Raw genomic sequence first — 20,509 nt, forward strand, 5'->3', positions numbered from 1 at the left:
TAACGTCTGGGTAGTTTAAGGGTGCGTGTGCATATAGTACTTCTCTTCTTAGTATGTACAACATATTACTACTTTCCTGTAGCAGATTTGTAATCTACGCTTAATAAATAAAGAATTGTGCAGCATTATACATTGTCTACTTTGAACGATACGGGATGTAGTACCCTGAGCAATGAAATATGTCTGGTGTGATCTTGTATGAACGTTATAAAACGATGTGAACGTTTTGCCCAGCACTTTAGTTGGGTTGAAAGAAACTGTCTTTCGAAGAAAGCAGAGACTAATCGAATCTGACTGGAACTAGATGTGCACCTGCTTCTGTTAATTCTATGGACAAAGCTCACACCCATAACAGAATATCCTACATATATGTTTACCTTAGATCTGGCAGTGGGGAGCCCGAATAAAATGCTGGAAAAATGATGACAGGGCGTGGTAGGAATTGGGACCAGTGACTGGGAATATTCTTTTGGGATTTCCTCAGAGGAGAGCTCCACTAAATATATGAGACACCATTGCTTCTTCAAGTGGCGGCCATGGTATTCCTCAGCCAGATGCTATTAGTGGTCGGAGCCAGGCTCAGACTGGTCTATAGGGCAATAGGGCAATGCCAAACCCAAAACGCCAAATGCTAGTGTGGGCAACTTTTTTGGTCAAAGCGGGACGCTTTATTAGGCCAGTTTGAAATTTACATCACCACGCTGCTAGTAGTTTTGACCAGTGTTACTGAATAAATAATCTTTAAAATGCACAATTTGCATAACATTTGATCAAAAACTTCCCCTTGGGTACTACTCAGTCTGTAACAAAAGGAATGAATTGTCAATTGCAAATGTGGGCCACCTTTTCATTGGTGCCAGACACAATTTTATGTCACAGCCCAACCCGGGTCGGAGCAAGGATGTCCTCTGTATAATTTCCATAAAGCAAATATATTAGCATGCGCGTTGCACATGACACTGTTTAAGGCAATTTTAGACAAACATGTTTGCACATACCTAGGAAATGCTTGAGAAGGATCTCAAATGGAAATTCTCCCTGATTTTTTTATGCTGTGTGCATAATCACCTCCTTAGCAAGGATAAGCATGTGGCGATTGTCCCCTTATCCATACATGCCAACATTTTGCATCGTCTGAAATGTGATTGTGATATGGAAAGAGAGAGAACTGAGTTTTCCCGTTTAATTGTATTGGGATTAGGGATATTTTATGAGGGAGAAAGTAAAACATTGCAACTTTATTGTGAGAAAAAAAGGCCCTCCCGCCTAAATAGGGACATTTGGAAGTATGCCACATCTGATCGGTAACAGATGTAATGGTCAAAACATGAGTTTAAAAGAAAATCATCCAGTAAGAGTGGCTTTAATTGGCAAGGGAAGTGATTGAGCTAATAAATGTACTGCATAAGGCACGGGTGTGGCTTGCCACACACACAGAGGCATGAAAACACATACATAATTTCTTCTGTTACTTAGATGGCACAACGATACCCTTAACATGCAAAACCAACATACAAATGGTTACTAGTCTTTCCATCAATGGTTCGTTCCATCGAATCTTTTCCATTGAAAGATGTTTCATCAAATTGCCATAAATAAAGTGCAAAGTTTTTTTGCATCGAAACCCTTTCATCTAATAGGGTTTCGTTATATAAACACTTTACATTTTTTTCATGGAAAGTCGATAACGTTATAATGTTATAGGGAGCTGTGCTGAAATCTATACAATACAGTTGCAATGTATTTCAGCACTGGACAGCTCCCTCTAACTTGTGTAGTGTGCACTTATATTTTATTTTTTTTAAAGGGGGGGTACCCCCAATAAAATATAATAAAGGTCCCCAGTCCTAGAAAATAAAATGAAAGTGCACACTACACAAGTCAGAGGGAGCTGTCCAGTGCTGATATCTATAAAGTATTTCAGTACTGGACAGCTTCCTCGAACTTGTGGTGTTTATTGTTTATTGGAGGGTCCCCCCTAACCCCCAGGGGGCCCCCTAACCCCCATTAAAAAAATGTAATCCTTGTCCAGTACTGAAATCTATAAAGTTTTTCAGCACTGGACAGCTCCCCCCAACCCCCCATGACCCCCCAAAACAACCACAACCCCCATTTTCAAAATGTAACCCTTTCCTCTACCCATTGTATTTCAACCCAAACATCCATACATCTATTTTAAAGGTATGTTTGAGTTGGAAATCCATCGAAAATTCATTCAATGAATATGGTTTTCGATGGAAAAGCATTTCAATGAATGAATTTCGATGGATAATGCTTGAATGGAAATGGTTTCCATGGAAAGACTGTATACCCATACAAATGTAGTCTGCTACTTCATCCTCTCAACTCACACAGTGTTGGCAGTGTCTCCAGCCATGTAGTTAGTTCTCTCACCTGCCACGCACCTAACCCGCCACTAGACCGAAATGGGCTCTAAACCGCCCAACCTCTGTTTTCACCCACCCTGCTGACTCAGAAGGTTGATAGGTATGGCTACTGGGACATAAATAATACATTTGTCCAACCTATCTGGTTAATACGAGTTAGCATGCTGGGAATCATACTGGCGCCTGTACCCTCTATGTAAGCGTATGGGTGTCATCTAACCACACCACACGCGCAACACTCATTGGGCAAGTGATGCCTTTGCACCACTCCCCCCCCCGAAATTCCAGGTTAAATTGACTTGATCCTACTCACCTACAGAGCTACCCATAATAGGCAGGCTAGGGCACAGATGATCAATGGGGCCTCGGACTGTGCTATTGTCACACAGAACCACCTATTACTTCTGTAAAGCATTTCATTGTTAGTAACTGTGCTTTTCATATGCATACACTTTTGGGAAATTGAAATTGTGATGGGATGTTAGCACTTGCCTGTCAGGAGAGTGCTTGGAAGGGTAAGAGGGGACAGGAGAAAAATCATCTTCAAAGTTTCAGATGTGAAAGGAAGAGTTGTGGATACTTTTAACATTGAAGGTTCACCAGAAGAGACTCATTACAACGTGCAAATAAGTTAGATCTCCTAAATACCATATTTGGTCAAGAATGCCCACAGAGAGAATGTGACTTTAACGTATCTCAGGTGGCATTACCCGATCGGTAATGCCCCCCCCCCCTACGATGCTCCTATGCCTATTAGTACCCTGGCACGTTGTACCGGGGTACTAATAATATTTTTACTCGAGTGGAGAAATGGCGTGTAAACCGTTTCTCAAGTCGAGCAAAAAATAGCAAAAAAATGGGTGCCAGACAAATAAAGTGAAGGAACTTCGAGGGACGTGGTGCTCCGAACTGTAGCAGGTAAGTCTTTCTCGGGCGAGTAACGACCCGGCGAGGGCCAATCAGATCGGTTGTTACAATCTGATTGTCCCTCACTGGGTACTAATAAAGGTGGGGTCTTCCAGTTTAAGATGAAAAGAAAACTCCAACTGAAGTAAGACTCTGTCTTAAATGGGATTATACTACAGTGCTATTGGACATGCACAATGAACTAGGATCTGACAAAACCAACAACAGCAATACCATGCTAGCAACTGCCAATATAAATGCATATGTGCCAACCCTCCCGATTTAGGCAGGGAATTACTGATTTTTCTATCGCAAATTATACCGTTTTTTTTTTAACTTTCATCCGGCCTAAAATAATCTTGAAACCCAATGCAATTCATTGGGGAAAGAAATTCTCCCTCTTTTACAGACACAATCTCCCTCCCAGCCAGGGCCTTAAGTGGCATATGAAATCGCGGGGAGGGGGGACTCTCTTCAGGGACATGGTCTAAAAGGGCATAGCCCAATGGCATACATGCCAACCCTCCCGATTCAGGCGGGAGACTCCCAATTTTTCGATTAGAAATATTGCTATTTTGTACTCACTCCTGCCTAATATAATAAAATAAATCCCCAATGCAATCCAATGTGGAAATTCATTTCTCACGCTTTCTGGGACCAAATCTCCCTCCCAGGTGCTCGAGAATGTTGGCATGCATGCAATGGGCTGCAGGTAAGTGCCACCACTCACCCCACCCCAGGCATCCCTTTTCAGGGATCATTACCCTCATACCCCAGGATGCTAGAGGGATGATCCCTGCATTTATTACATAAAAAGATGCCTGGTGGTGGTCAGTGCCACATCTTTTCATCCTTAATGGTGGCGCGGTCCCCCGCCAGACATCCCTTTACCTAAAAGATGCTATTACCCTCGGGTGATCGCTTCATCTCTTAGTTAAAGGGATGCCTGGTGGGGGGTGACCCACCCACTAAGGATGAAAAGGCAAGGTCACTAGAAGCAGAGGCCTTTTTCCTAAAGCTTGAAGCTCCCGGGAATGAGCCTCACCTTCTTTTGTACCATATTGATGGTGCCGTCCCCAGGCATCTCTTGGTTAAAGGGATGCCTGGCAGGGACTGACGTCACCATTATGGAGAAAAGTCCTTTTTCTAAAGCCTGAAGCTCTCGCAGTTGAGGGAGAGCTTCAGGCTTTAGAAATAAAAAAGCCTTGGCCTAAAGCGTCCCCGTTGGCTGGGGCTGCCAGAGGACATTAGGGAGCCCCGACAGGGGCCTGTCTCAGAACCATTTTACTGAGACTCCCGGGGCTCCGCCCCAGCCCACTTAAAGCCCTGCTTCCAGCTGAACCAAAATGTTGGTATGTATGGAAATCTGCATTTTGTCCTTCATGCCTATCATGTTAGGAGGCAGTGCAAGGACTTGGTGTGCTTTAAATGATATACTTTACTACTAACTTGACACTATTTCCCACATACATGCCTTGGCGGAGAAAGCCCGACACAAGTAAATTTGCCAGGTCTCTCCCAAAATTTAGTTTGCAAAGGTAGCGGGCGCCCCTCTCTCGACAGAACAAGGCCTGATAACCTGTTCAGTGGTTATTAACCACTTGAGAGTTCGCAGCCACTGCTTTTACTCACTGTGCCTTTCACAGATGGGAAATATCCATTTGCATATCAGTCTTTGTCCTGCCCAGGGGCAGTCCAGCACCGAAATGCAATGGCAATTCCAAACTGAACGAGAGTACCACCAGCAACCCCATACACGTGTTTCACCCTTGTTGGGGATCATCAGTGAGGTGAAGCTGATGCCTCTCTAAGCACAGTGAGAGGGAGACCACGTCTGGTTGCCCCCAGGAGACCTAGGGTTACCAATCCCAGGTTCCTTGAAATTTAGTTTGCAAAGGTAGCGGGCGCCCCTCTCTCGACAGAACAAGGCCTGATAACCTGTTCAGTGGTTATTAACCACTTGAGAGTTCGCAGCCACTGCTTTTACTCACTGTGCCTTTCACAGATGGGAAATATCCATTTGCATATCAGTCTTTGTCCTGCCCAGGGGCAGTCCAGCACCGAAATGCAATGGCAATTCCAAACTGAACGAGAGTACCACCAGCAACCCCATACACGTGTTTCACCCTTGTTGGGGATCATCAGTGAGGTGAAGCTGATGCCTCTCTAAGCACAGTGAGAGGGAGACCACGTCTGGTTGCCCCCAGGAGACCTAGGGTTACCAATCCCAGGTTCCTTGAAATTTAGTTTGCAAAGGTAGCGGGCGCCGCTCTCTCGACAGAACAAGGCCTGATAACCTGTTCAGTGGTTATTAACCACTTGAGAGTTCGCAGCCACTGCTTTTACTCACTGTGCCTTTCACAGATGGGAAATATCCATTTGCATATCAGTCTTTGTCCTGCCCAGGGGCAGTCCAGCACCGAAATGCAATGGCAATTCCAAACTGAACGAGAGTACCACCAGCAACCCCATACACGTGTTTCACCCTTGTTGGGGATCATCAGTGAGGTGAAGCTGATGCCTCTCTAAGCACAGTGAGAGGGAGACCACGTCTGGTTGCCCCCAGGAGACCTAGGGTTACCAATCCCAGGTTCCTTGAAATTTAGTTTGCAAAGGTAGCGGGCGCCCCTCTCTCGACAGAACAAGGCCTGATAACCTGTTCAGTGGTTATTAACCACTTGAGAGTTCGCAGCCACTGCTTTTACTCACTGTGCCTTTCACAGATGGGAAATATCCATTTGCATATCAGTCTTTGTCCTGCCCAGGGGCAGTCCAGCACCGAAATGCAATGGCAATTCCAAACTGAACGAGAGTACCACCAGCAACCCCATACACGTGTTTCACCCTTGTTGGGGATCATCAGTGAGGTGAAGCTGATGCCTCTCTAAGCACAGTGAGAGGGAGACCACGTCTGGTTGCCCCCAGGAGACCTAGGGTTACCAATCCCAGGTTCCTTGAAATTTAGTTTGCAAAGGTAGCGGGCGCCCCTCTCTCGACAGAACAAGGCCTGATAACCTGTTCAGTGGTTATTAACCACTTGAGAGTTCGCAGCCACTGCTTTTACTCACTGTGCCTTTCACAGATGGGAAATATCCATTTGCATATCAGTCTTTGTCCTGCCCAGGGGCAGTCCAGCACCGAAATGCAATGGCAATTCCAAACTGAACGAGAGTACCACCAGCAACCCCATACACGTGTTTCACCCTTGTTGGGGATCATCAGTGAGGTGAAGCTGATGCCTCTCTAAGCACAGTGAGAGGGAGACCACGTCTGGTTGCCCCCAGGAGACCTGGGGGCAACCGTGTATGGGGTTGCTGGTGGTACTCTCATTCAGATTGGAATTGCCATTGTATTTCGGTGCTGGACTGCTCCTGGGCAGGACAAAGACTGATATGCAAATGGATATTACCCATCTGTGAAAGGCACAGTGAGTAAAAGCAGTGGCTGCGAACTCTCAAGTGGTTAATAACCACTGAACAGGTTATCATGTCTGTTCTTGCGAGAGAGGGGCGCCCGCTACCTTTGTAAAACTCTCCCAAAATTTTAAGGATTCCCCTCCCCCAGAAATGTTAGTCGAATTGCTCCCTAAATTACACATACACATAGGATTGCAATTAGGCATAGCTCTCAACTCACACGCTTTTGGCGGGTGTCACACGCCTTGTAAAGGGCTGACTCACCCGCCAAGCCTCCTCCACGCCCATTCATTCCAATGGGCGTCTCACCCGCCAAAAACAAAATCGGGTGATTTCACCCTCCTTTGTAACACAAATGGTTGAGACATAGCTCTCAACTCACATGCTTTTGGCCGGTGTCACCCGCCTTGTAAAGCATAGCTCCCAACTCACACGCTTTTGGCGGGTGTCACCCGCCTTGTAAACAGCGGACTCACCCGCCAAACCTCATGCACGCCCATTCATTTCAATGGGCCGCTCACCCGCCAAAAGTAAAATCGGGTGTTTTCACCCGCTTTTGCAACATAAATAGTTGAGAGCTATGTGTAAAGGGCTGACTCACCCGCCAAGCCTCCTGCACGCCCATTCATTCCAATGGGCGTCTCACCCGGCAAAAACAAAATCAGGTGATTTCACCCGCCTTTGCAACACAAATGGTTGAGAGCTATGGGTTGAGAGCTATGAATTAGGTGTGTTTATCTGTACCACAACCTGAGGTTATAGTGTATATATCTCGAGAATCCCTACAGAAGCCAAAGAAGTAACAGCCTGGAAAACAAACGTTAAGTAAACGTCTATGGTTAACAAACATTGATATTGGCAACAAAAAAAAAGAAAAGAAACTACATATACATGGTCTGGACGTGACGTGTAACGCACGTGATGTGTAATAGGCAAGGCGTTGCTAGGGTCCATTTCTCGGATAAAACTGACCCCCATCAATTTTTCAGGCTAAAGCTGAGGCTGACACAGAGTTCTCGCCGTTTTGCGCAGACCCCAGACGTACATGGCCTGAACGTAACGTACAGCTCACGTGATGAGGAGGAGGCGGGGCGTTACCGAGGTCTATTTCTCGGATGGGAAATAGATTCTACGGTTTTAGGACAATTACGAGACGCACATCTGTTGTTCATTTAATCCGCAAACCGTTTAAAGGTTGTTGGGTCGCCGGGGGCAATTAATACATTAATCCAGGTGCGTTACTTTAACTGTAATTGACGTGTGTCCAATTGTTTTTATTGTGTAAAACTGATATCCTTGGACTGTAGGGGAGTGGTTAGGGGCGGGCTGGTTCCATTCTCTGAAGTGATAATGTGCACCTATGCTAAAACACGTACTGACAGTGCGCCTCGCAGCTATTGCTCTGAGGTACACCTATCGTTATGCTATCGGATGATGTGGCTCGTGGGATTTCTTTTTTTTAAAGCATTGTAACCGGCTACTTAAATCTAATTTGCTCAGTTGAAGTGACCCAAGACTACCAGCATGCATTATTGTTCCTGTGCGGGATGTTTATGGCGAGTGTCACGGGGTCTTCTGCAATTTGCAGAACGGAATCAATATTCTACAATGCCGCTGTCCTAACAGCAATACGCATAGATATGGAAAGGCACTTCTTTGGTGCATTACCCTCCTTTTTACTTTCCAAGTTTCAGGTCAGGTTTATATTTTGACCATTGAAAACACTGGTTTGCTCCAGTGCATTTCGAATAAAATATAGGTTTCATCTGCATTAGCATGTAAAACCAGCCACTTTACCAACGTTTTGACAGTTAGCCATATATGTGCACGACCACAACTATTATTATAGGAAGGTTTACTGTAAATGATTATATTCCTAGCTACATATGACGTTTCTGGACATCATGTAATGTCTTTGCAAGGTCCGTACCTGTCCATATTTAGTTATCCCATCAATGAAATCTTATTGTTGCGAACAAAACTCCTATTTTATTTATATACTGAAAGCTACGGTCTCACACGATGATGGGTTTTATGCAGCATACAAAGTGAAGTGTGTTATCAGTGCTGCCTTGGTGGGTCTGAGTATTTCAACTGGCGAATTCGGCTTATCTCTATGTTTATCTTTTGGGTTTCTTCTATATCGACAGCTGAAGCTAGTCTGTGTGTTCAAATTTAAAACAAACATTGGCGAAGCTTGTGTGTTGTGTCGGAGAATGAAGGTGTGGGTGAATGAGGGCTGATAGTATTTGCGCATATGACTACTTGAGTGAATATCTTTGTATGCCTGTATGGGTAGATGGATGAGTTGGTGAATATGGTTGATTAATACATACCTCTCAACACACAAGCTTTAGGCAGGTGTCACCCGCAAAGGAATCTCTGTTCACTCACCTACCAAGCTCCTAGCCTGTCCATACAATTCGATGGGCCCTCACCCTCCCAAAAGGAAATCTTGTGTTTTCACCCACCCTGGGGATATAAGTGGTTTATTGGTATGTGAATATGGGTGGATGAGTGGGTAATTACTTCAGTTTTCCTCTATTAAAGTAGGGCAGTACACACTTGGATCCTGCACTAGGACAACAGAGCGTTATTCTGTTGTGGCCTAGCACCTGACAGGATGACCTGTGTGTGTCTGTATGAGGGGAGTGGAGCTTGGAATATGGTGTGAGGCCTGGAACCTAGGGTGCATGGGAGTTCCTTCGGATGACGGTTGGGGAGAGGGAGAGAGGGAGTAGAAGCATGTTTCTTCCCTGCCAACACACTCCCTCCCCTCCCCCTTTCAACCTCTTTCCCCCTCCCAATTCTCCTTCTCTCCCCATGCCCGTAACCTTGGATTCACATTGACCCCACCTCTCCCTATCTCACCACATTTCTCTTACTGCCAGATCTTGCCGCTTTCACCTTTACAACATTCGTAAAATTCAACCCTTCCTAACCTTTCATGCAACTAAACTCTTAATCACCTCCCTCATCTTCTCATCTCTTTTCTTTGGACTCCCCTCCTCTCACCTCTCTCCACTCAAATCTGTCTACCACTCTGCCATCCACTCCCTCTGCCTTCTCTCACGACTCCATCTCCTCTTTCACCTCTCTAGGCTGGCTCTCATTTCACTCCCAGCTCAAATTCAAGTTCCTCTGTCTAGTCTTCAAATCCCTCTATGGCCCCCCCCACATATCCTCCCTTCTCACTTTCTATACCCCTTCTCGTTCTCTCCGCTCTGCCGATCTTCTCCTACTCTATCCTCCTCCACCACCCCCGCTCTTTCCAACGTCTTGCTCCTTTCCACTGGAACCGCCTCCCCATCCGCTCTACTCCCTCCTACCCTACCTTCCGCACTTCTCTAAAATCATACCTCTTCCATTCACCTCCCTAACACCTTGTGCTTCCTCTCTTATCTCTGCTACTCCCTCTCTTCTGTACCACCTCACCCTCTCCTTCCTCTCTACTCCCTCAAACCCTACTTGCCGCACTTATCTAATCTTATCTCTTCCATTCTTCTCCCATACACCTTCTCGTTTCCTCTCTTCTGCTTCTACCACTACTCATACCTCCTACTCCCTCTCACATCTTGGTCCCTCTCTACTCTTGCCTTACCTCATCAATAATGTAAATGGTTCCTTGTACTGTTTTCTGGTTGTGATTTAATTGTTAATTAATGCTTGTTGTATTTTGCTTGTTCCTCTTGTAAAGCACTTTGGATTAAAGCGCTATATAAATTTAATAAAATAAAAAATACAAATACTTGCCTTCCTACCTGCAACTGTAACAATAAAGCAAGCTTACCTTTTCTACATACCTGCCTCTGGAGTGGTCCCTGTGTCCTGCCTGAAGGTAATGTCACTCCAAGGTACTACATTTTGGTGACGAGGTATCCTTGAAGAACCCAGAGGGAGAGTGAAGAGAAATGAAGTCCTGAATGAAAAGAGATGGTATCCAGATGCCATTCACCAGCAGTTGAGGAGCGCAGACATGAGAAGCTGGTGAAACTGTTGATGGAGCTGTGCAGCCATCAAGAAAAATGGCAGTGGCATCGGTGAGAATCAAAGCCCATCCATGGGGCATGAGGAGTCCTGGCTCTGGCACAAGGAGAGGGCCGGGGAGACAGAGCTGCATGATGAAGATAGCCAGAGAATGTGCGTACTGGTTGAGTATGTGTTAGCCCAGTCCATAATGATGCTGCATTATGTGCCGTCGCGCTCAGAAAGAAAGATGCATGGTGGGACATGGAGTTCGGTCCTATGACGGCAGTGGTGCATCACAGGTTCAGAGAACAAAATAAATATTTGAAGCGACTGCAGAAGTGATTTGGGGCAAAGTGTATTGATTTCGGGGGCTGTGGGTGGCATGCGCCCAGCTGAGGCCCTGCGTACCAGCCCTGCCATTGGGCTGGAACGCACGTATTATTCCCTGCACCATACTTGCACTCATTGAGTTCGGAGAAGGCATGCACTAGAGGAAAGGCCTTGGAATCGTGCATCTGCGTGATTACGCACACAGAGGAGTTCATGTTTCTTCCGGTCACTGGACCGCAGTGTTTTCTTTAAACTGCGTTGGTCTAATGATGGAGTTACTTATTCATCGCATTCACTGGGAGTAATGAAGGTGAAACGCAAGCCTCGCAAAGGATGACACGTAGTTATCGGATGTTGACTGCAGAGTTTTGTACTGAAGTGGAAGTTCGCGTACAGCGTTTTGTTTTTTAAAAAGGAAAATGTGCCGTATGTATTACAGGAAGCAGCTTCAAGTGATTTATAATGAATGAATGCCGGCATCCGTAAGCAGTTCATGTCGGTGCCGCAGCGCTGGGTAAAAGGATAAATTAAAGTTTAATACCAAATTGACTGAATTTGGAACAGTAAATGTGCAACCGGCGGCGTTAAGAAAAACATATTTTACAAGGAGTTGCTGGTTTATTGGAATCATTGGTGTTAAAGGTCTAATGTGCATTTCGATTGACACAGATGTGAGAACTTGGGGGACGTTCTCAATGCAACCATGAATGATGCCTTATTTTTACTCGAGCTATGAAGATTGCTCTGTCCCTATATGGATTGTTCCAATGATGAATTATTAGAGTTAGGAGTTTGAGCAACTAGGATGAAATGTTGATGTGATTCAAAATGTATACTTTAACGTGTATGAAAATGAGTTTTCCCTGAAGATTGGTTTTAATGAAATTAAGTGCTATGATGATATTATTAAGAGTTGGTGGGATGTTTTTAAATATATTTTTAACTGATTTGGTGCACACTTTCAGAATGGTGCTTGATCACCACCATGTCTGCTTAGTGTAGTACATCCCTAAATTCAATAGATATTGGGCCTCATTCCGAGTACGGCGCTAACCAATGGCGCTACTAACGCCTTGGTTGACGCCGTACCCGGACCGGCAGCGCCTTGGTGGATGGCGGAATTACCGCCCCATTCCAAGGTTGGCGGGCGGTAATTCCCCATTCACCAAGGCTCTTCCCCATTCTCAAATGAGCCCCCATAGGGCTCAATGGGAATGGGGAAGATGCAAATAACGGTGACTGTTCATTACGGTCACCGTTATTGGCTTGGAGGCCCCTTTGCGCCCTCGACTTTAACACCTGCTCAAAGCAGGCGTTAAGGGCGAGGGCGCAAAGGGAACTCGGAGTATGGCCATAAGGGATCACCGCCACCGGTCTCGTTACCGGTGGCTGCTATCCCTTACCGCCATACTCGGAATGAGGCCCATTGTGTTAATCCATACATGTATGTACTGAGCGGATGTGTGTTTGAGTGTATGTCTTGATGTTGTAATGCAAGTATAGTTATACATGCATAAAGTTGTAGAGGTTGCATTGCGTTTGGATGGAAACGCGTGTATATGGTATGTAGTGACATGCTTGAAGCAGTTGTTGAGATGTGTGAGTGTGAGAGGTAGCATGCATGGAGTAGAGGTTGTGGACCACTTGCTGGCCAGGAGTGGCGCCATGGTGTAAACCCTTGTTTTTCTTTAGTGTAAAGTTTTATGAAATGCAAGTGTAGTTGAATTGAGTTGAATCCTAGGTGGCAAATTGTGTTTAAGTTACATGGGACATTAGGGCAAAGTCCCTTCTGAGAATTTTATGGCGACTGATCAAACCCGTTTTGACGTGTCATGTGTGGGGATAGGCCGCGTGCAGTAGGAAAGATGTGTGGCAGGTGCCCACATCTGTCTCCAGTGTTAAGTTGTTCAATATAGTGTTATTGTACGAGTGATGGTTAGAGCTCCTATTTGAAGTCTGTGTTGCCAGGTTGTGCATTATGAGTGGGAGGAAAATAGTTTCCTTGGCACACCTAAATTGGATAATTAGTTGAGCAAGTTTTGAGGCACGCAGAGTGATATGCCATGTGTAGTTAAGTGTCTTGAGTTGAGTTGTGTTAGGTGACGTTGTGGTCGTGTTGTGACCAGCTGAAGCTTCAGACACTGGCTAGTGATTTAGTGGATCACATGTTTATTTCGAAAACCTAATATGATATTATTTTAGCAAGCACTAATTTTTCATTTTTGTGCTTGCGTGCAGTCTTCGCACAGTGTTTTCTGTGCATATCCTATGCACCACATCTTTTTTGATAGCGTCATTGTGTTTTATCTGCTCTTGGTTTTGTGAGTCACTTTCCTATATTTTTCATTACTTTTGTGTGTTGGAGAGAGGTGGTGTTGTGGCTAGCAGTGTTGGTGCTAATTGGTTTTGCCTAAAGGGGATAATTATTTCAAATCCCTATGTGAACCTCCATGTGGTTGTATTGAGTTCTTTGAGGAGAAATATAAGGATTCTGAACGATAGAGTGGTTGCTCGCACTGCAGAGACTGGGGTGCTCTAGACCGTGGGTGAGGTTGTGCCTAAACAAGGCAGGTCTAGGGCTCGGGTGTGGCAAGCCCTTATGGAAGGAGCAAGGTTCTGTGTTGGTGTTTGAGAGTGTTAGTGAAGTCTATATGCTCACAGAGAGCAGTCTGTGCTTGGGGGTGGCAGCCCTGAGGTCCCGGAGGGCAGACCAGGACAGAAGGAGTTTTTAGTTCCTCAGTATGTCGTTTATCCTTTTTCTACATGTGGAGACTTTTTCGTTTTCTTCTTTTGAAGAAGGAGATGTGTTGTGGCCTAGCACCTGACAGGATGAGCTGTGTGTGTCTGCTTGAGTGGAGTGGAGCTTGGATTGTGGTGTGAGGCCTGGGGAGAGGGGGAGAGGGAGGCAGAGGGAGTAGAAGCATGTTACCTGCTCTCCTTACTTACCTTCCTACCTGCAACTGTAACAATAAAGCAAGCTTACCTTTTCTACATACCTGGCTCTGGAGTGGTTCCTGTGTTCTGCCTGAAGTTAATGCCACTCCAAGTTACTACGTATTCCTATGGGAGACATGTTGCTCATGCAGCAGTCACTACCCAGGAAGTGACCTTGATCAGTGAACTCCACAGTGCAAAGTAGGGCAGCCTGGTGGCACTCCGCTGAGGGGTAGCAGAGAAAGTGGAGCTAAGGCAGAAATCTAGATTGTGCAGAAACACATGTCACATGTTTACCCGGACTCCTTAACCTTGCCTAATGAAAAACAGTTCTGCTGTGCTGCTATTGACTGTACCTTACGTTCCATTGCGCCATAATACACTCCATTGATGGCTCTTTGTTTTTGCGTGTGGCTTCTGCCTTCATTTAAGTATGCTTTTGAAGCTTGGAAAATGTGTGCATTTCTGAAGGATTGTGAGCTTGATCTCTCTAGTATTGGTTACATGTGGGACCTACGTAGACTTCAGGCATTGAAGAAGTGGGTGAATGGGCCCCTCTTGCATCAGTTTGGAACCCATGCAATGTTTCAAGCAAAGAACATTAAACCCACATGTTTCTGTTAATTCTTTAACAAAAATATTTTCTGTTTGAATAGATTCTTTATGGTGTTTCACTCTAGTATTCTTGGTTTGTTGATTGCAGCATTTAAGCGGTTTCGTTCCATTTAAAAGAGGTTCATATTGCATTTTATTTTGCTTATTATTTCTAACCAAATAAGTAAACCTAAAGCAATTACTCTACTTTCTCCAGCGCAAACTATGAAGAGGTCTACTATGTTCCTGGCCCCATTACATTAGAGCATTTTTTAGATAAGTGAGTTTGAATAATTTTTGCATGATGTGGGAGAAACCAGGGTGGGAGTGTTCATTCAGAATTCGCAAAATTTGACATTGGATTTTCCAAATGTTGCAGCCCAACCTAAAGGCGAAACTTATGTACAATCTACCGGATATTTTGTGGGAAAGATATGTAGTGAATCAGGCAAAACAAATTGGTCTATTTATTGAAACTTTTACAAAGGCCTTTAGATCAATTAATATCAGAAACGATGATTTAACCTAAAACATAAATTCCGGGGTGGCACACCAAGAAGATGGCTGTAATTCTTTAGTTCCCTTTTAAGACCATGCTATCTAAAAGGTGGTACATGTAGCACAATCGGAACATCTTGACAATCCTGTGTGTGAACTGTAAAATGAGGAACCCCAATGTCTTACATCTGAAGATATTAGATTGTGTAATTTGCCCTACTGAATTCTGGTTAGGTTCAGGCTTCTTAGAGCACGATATGCGTGAAATGGAAAGGAGCTCTTTAGGTACAAAGGGACAATCGAATGGACATGGGGATATGTGGTTATCCTCCACAGTGTCTGATCACATAATTATGCTAGATAATTTAACTCTTGCACCAGCTGAAAGTCGTTATTTCATATTAGGGGAGGTGGGGGGCGAGGGGGAGCAGAGAAGTAAGGGGGCCAATGTAGAAAAGATTGGAGGGACTAAAGTACCATCTAAAAATTCCCGACCATTAGCTGTGCAGCATGCATTTCAATATAACAGGAAAGTGAGCTTCTCATAAAAACGACTGACGTTTTACTGTGTAACTAGTGATATTTAGAACGAAGTTCAAAGGATTAAAAGATGTAAATATGGAGCAGTAAATCGCTCCACGAACTTTATGGAGGAGGGGTGAATGCCCTGTTGTAAAAAAAATAAAAGAAACGAGTGCAAACGACTTCATGCCACATGAATACTGGCAAAATAATCCAAGACCATCTAAGTTTAACTCTGATAAGGAGTCAGCAACAGAGTTATGAGTACAGTAAAGATGGTTAATTTATCAATTGGCAAACCTAACTGAACCCATACCCCACGAATTAGAATGAACACAATAAATAACCCCGGGCCATTGATAAGTTCACGAGTAGCGAATCTGGAATGTGCAGGGAGAACCACATTTGAGAGGAGCAGAAAGGCCAGTTAATTGTGGCAAAGGGGGGGATCGAGGGCGGAGGATAGATCTATATTCGGAAAGTACTCAAACGAAGAAAGGCAAGTAGAGAAAGGGATGATGTCCATCTAAATAAATGTATCCGCTGGTTGCGACAGATAATGGGATGCTGCTCAGTTACACTAGAGGATGTATTGGGGGAATACGCCTCTCCGCTCCCGGTGTCATGCGTGGCTACTATGTTTATATTGTGCTAGTGGACAGATATTTTGTTGATAGTTTACTGTCTATTGAGTATAAATCTCTTCCACCTAATGCATCCACCATTCAATTCAGAGTTGCTTTCACATCATTGGACATTTCAAAACAGGTGACAGTAGAAAATATGCAGTTTGTCAACAACAGGCTAACTATTTCGGAAAGTCACAATTGGTGGTTTGTCCAGCGCAGGAAGCAACAATTGTTAAACAAATCCCTTCTGTAAAACCATCACTGCATTCCTAGAGTGAAAGGAAACGGGCATTGGCAAAGACATTCGTTTTGGCTTTTTTTAGGCATGGGATAGGCATTTGTCAGTCACTGCCATAATAGTAATACTTTGCCATAAAATGCCAGCAGTTGAAAAATGACGTACGTACCTGAGCATATAATATAGCAGGACCTATACAACGCCTGTCCAATACCTATATACAAGCCAACATTGTTGGCTTTGTGATTGCTTGTTTTTTAACAGGTCTTTGGTGCAAGAAACAGACACAAGCACACAAATACTGCTTATAAATCAAGTGGCGGAAAGCGCACATGGTGAAGACATTGATATTACACCATTAACACATTTCCAGCTGCAAAGAAGGCAGACAACTGCTTATAAATAACTGTCCGGCCCAATACATCACAACGTTTGATTACACTGCCTGATCGAGCTAGCTCAATGAGATCCCAGGGTGATGTGTTTTTGGTGGAAATGCGCAGGTAGTGGGTGGGAAAGACCATAGAGATTAGTATGGCCAAGGACATTCAACGGGTGGGTAAGTAGCCAAACAACATCCACAAGCTGTGTGTCCCTCCTCGCATCCCATCTCCCTTCTATCCAGTTTCCAAAGCAATAGTTTCATGAAATAGGTGATGATTAAGTGCCACCTAATAGCCAAAACAAAACATATTATGCTGCATTCGCCAGTGTAAGAAACCTGCACAACAATGTTTACTCTCAATGAGCTAGACTGATAGATTGCCACCTTTACTAGTGGGATTGCTCCTCCTATAGCTAGACGAGTCTGGTCATTTAAGGAATCATCACGTCTTTTAAAAAATGTAAATGACTTATCCTAGAGCAAAACAAAATGGACCTCGTTACGAGTCCGGCAGTAACCGAGCTGGAAAAACCGGCAGGTTACTGCCGGACTCCTATTACCATTCTGCCTCTGTGATTCCCGGAATTACCGGGGCATTATGACCCCGGTGACCCGGGAATTCCAAAGGTGGAATTGTGTAAGTCCCCATTCCCATGGAGTCCTATAGGACTCCATGGGGATGGGGACAATGGAAACACCGGTTCTGTCTATGACGGAGCTGGTGTTTCCATTTCCGCCTGCAGTCGGGTGGTGTTAAACCTGCCAGGTCAGACCTGGTGGGAGTGACACCTCCCGCCTGCAGGACTCGGAATCAGCCGGTCTGGAAAGAACGGTGGTGGCGGTTTTACCACCACCATTCTTTCCGGATCGGCAGACTCATAATGAGGCCCAATGAGTGAAGGCGGAAAGGTTTTGACTTAATCTTAACCTCAAATGATTTAGACTGGGGTTTCTTGGTTAGAGAGTGATATAATCTGATTTCAGAAAATTCGGGCAGATTTCAGGAAATTCGGGCACTCAATGAGACCTATATTGAGATGTATATGGAGATGGGCTTCAATGATTTATGGGACCTGCTAATGGAATTCCCAACAAGAACAGCATTCAGTTAGTGAATGTTTATAAAGGGCCGAGTGGGACCAGGGGCGTGAAGGCAATATCATGGATAGCAGAGTTGCTAGAAGACTGGGATAGTGTTTTTCTGATGAGAGGAAGGTTCATAAAGTTAGTATTTAACCTCCCATTTGTACCCCTGGAGGTACTAAAAGGTATAACCAACGAAGAAGAGCAAAGCTCGAGAAGTCAGAAAATGGACACAACGAAATACAAAAGGCAGCATAAATGTTCATCTAAAACTGCCTGATTTTGTAATAATAATTCGGCCTGAGAGCCTCCGGTGATGTATAAGCATTTGCCACATACAAATGTGGAGATATGTACAGCTATATAGATTACATTTTAATTAACCTGAGTGAAAGATGAAGTGTTGGGAGTTTGAATGCTTAAACAAGACTAAAAGGTATCACAACCATGCAGCATTAAGGTATGATTTGAACCCGGATAACACTTTAATAGTTCTATGATGAACACAGTATTCAATGAAAACATTCCAGTAATTGGAGACAAATTAGTGGTTGAATTGGATCAAGATATACTTCTCCCCGAAATTCTCCAAATAATGCTTCTGTATTAGAAGCAACATGAGGGAATCCAAACACTGAGCCAGCTTTTGTTTAGGACACCTATGAATGGCTAGTAAATGAGGGGAACTATTTGATCATTTAAACTAAAACTGTAAGAACGGAGACCCTGAAGATAAAGTGTGATACAAGTGTAAAATCACAAAAAGTAAGCTATTATCTCTGTTCAAGAGCACAGAAGGTTGTAATTTGGCAGGAATTGTATTTGCTTATTCTGCTTATCTTATAAAGCTTTTACAGTATGCCAATCTCCAACATGCTGGTGTTATGGTGCTGGAACCTTGTCCAAGATATGGTCCCCCCCCCCGCCAAGGGCAGCTAGACGGTAGTCTGTGGAGGAAGAAGAAAGGAATATAGAGCAAAGTTGATGGCCAGGGAGTAGCAGGAGTAGGAAAGGGACACACAGAACAGTCACATTTGGAAGATACAATTGGGTTGTAATGGTAGACAGTGGATCGGGCAGAAAGCTGATCATAAAAGAGGGACAATAAGACATCTTTTGGTAACAGGCAATTTTACAATGATTGTGGTTTTAGAGTACCTTGGAAGAAAATACTAGAATTAGTGGAAGCAGGTTTGTGTGATTCCCCCGAGATGTGACAGGGAAACCTTTTGAAGTGTGGAGGCCAGAATTGTCAGGTAGCTTTTTTGTTTTTTAGGCACCCTCTGCAAACCAGAGGGATGTATTTATGGACTACTAAGCCAACCACTAGAAGTGACGGGGCTAAGGATTGGCTGCGTTTCTAAAAAGAAAAAAAGAAACAAATGGATATGATGAATGCAAATCTCCCTTTGTAGCAGGAAAGTAGCAGGAAAACAAGAATCCCTAAGAACTGTGATAGCAAACGAACACGCTTTAAATTCAGTGCTTAGTATCCTCTGGGTCTGGATAGGCAGGTATGCCTTGTGAGCGAGTATCCCAGAACTTGAAAGAGTTAACCATTTTATTTCTTTTTACGAAGAAACTAGGGTATACGTCAGTTGCTTCAGGAGTTCCATAGAACATCTTCATTCAGTCCAAATGAATGAATGCAACACATCCTAGGTTTTTTGAAGAGGAAATAAAAATGACGATTTCCAGCTAGAAAAGTAGTAAAGCCCTGGGGCCCTGATAGGGTGCCTATAGATGTATTTAAATAACTGTCTATTTGGGTGCCTTACTTTTTCATTTAATATTTTTTTTGTGGTGTGTCAGCTATAGAAGGTTCTGTTATCTTGGCTTACCAGTGAAGTGGTTCCGTTATATAAAAACGGTGCTAGGGGAAAGCTGTTAGGGAGAATCCTGTGCAGTTCCCTTGGGGACCACTGCAAGAAGATTAAGACTACAGGAGTAAGCAGTCAACCCAATTGGTAGCAGTCTGTACCACCCAGATTTACCTGGTAGCTGTGGCTGAGCAGTCAGACTTCTCTCGAGAAGAGTAGGGCAGTATACAGAGGATACACAATAGGGCTAAAAACACAGTAGAGCAAGCAAACACTGACCAGATCTTGGAATCAAAAGTATATAATTATTTATTTAACACACACTTGGGGAAATACACTAGCACTATAAATCAAAGCAAGTTCAAACACAATCAGAAAAGTATACACACCTCCCTTAAGAATTATTAGACAAGTCTAAGTCAAAACACCACTATTTGTAAAAACAGATGCGAGCACGTAACTTAGATGGCACTCCAATAATTAAGTTAAAGGGAGAGAAAAAGGCAGGTCATGAAAATAAAACAGATTCCAACACTTTTCTAAGACCAAAACAAGTTAGTGAAGACAGAGTCTACTGTAGAGCCAAGGTTCATAGGCCAGGCCCACTTTAAATGGAGCAAGGTGAATGAAATGTGCCCAAGCTCACATAGTTTAGAAATGCATTCAAGTCTTTGTAAAAATGTTCAAAAGAGGTTGGGTTGATCCAGAAGGTAAAGTTAGAAGGTCTGGGGGCCAACCCAGTTGGAAAGCCAAGGATTTAAGGGTCACCTTTAGCAAACCGTAGAAAGGGAGGCCAGG

At 44.1% G+C, this 20,509-nt stretch overlaps 1 protein-coding gene across 1 annotated transcript in view; it reads left to right on the forward strand.

Annotated features, from left to right (window-relative positions):
• Nucleotides 1-7,793: 7,793 nt before the first annotated feature.
• LOC138580903 (gastrula zinc finger protein XlCGF57.1-like) overlaps nt 7,794-20,509 on the forward strand; it is a 117,450-nt gene continuing 104,734 nt past the window's right edge. The window contains exon 1 of the mRNA XM_069651821.1: nt 7,794-7,942. The gene's annotated coding sequence lies outside the window, so the exon portion shown is untranslated. The remainder of the gene's footprint in view (nt 7,943-20,509) is intronic.

The sequence above is a fragment of the Ambystoma mexicanum genome, chromosome 3p, assembly GCF_040938575.1.
Source record: "Ambystoma mexicanum isolate Mex_15411 chromosome 3p, UKY_AmexF1_1, whole genome shotgun sequence".
Classification (NCBI taxonomy): Eukaryota; Metazoa; Chordata; class Amphibia; order Caudata; family Ambystomatidae; genus Ambystoma; species Ambystoma mexicanum.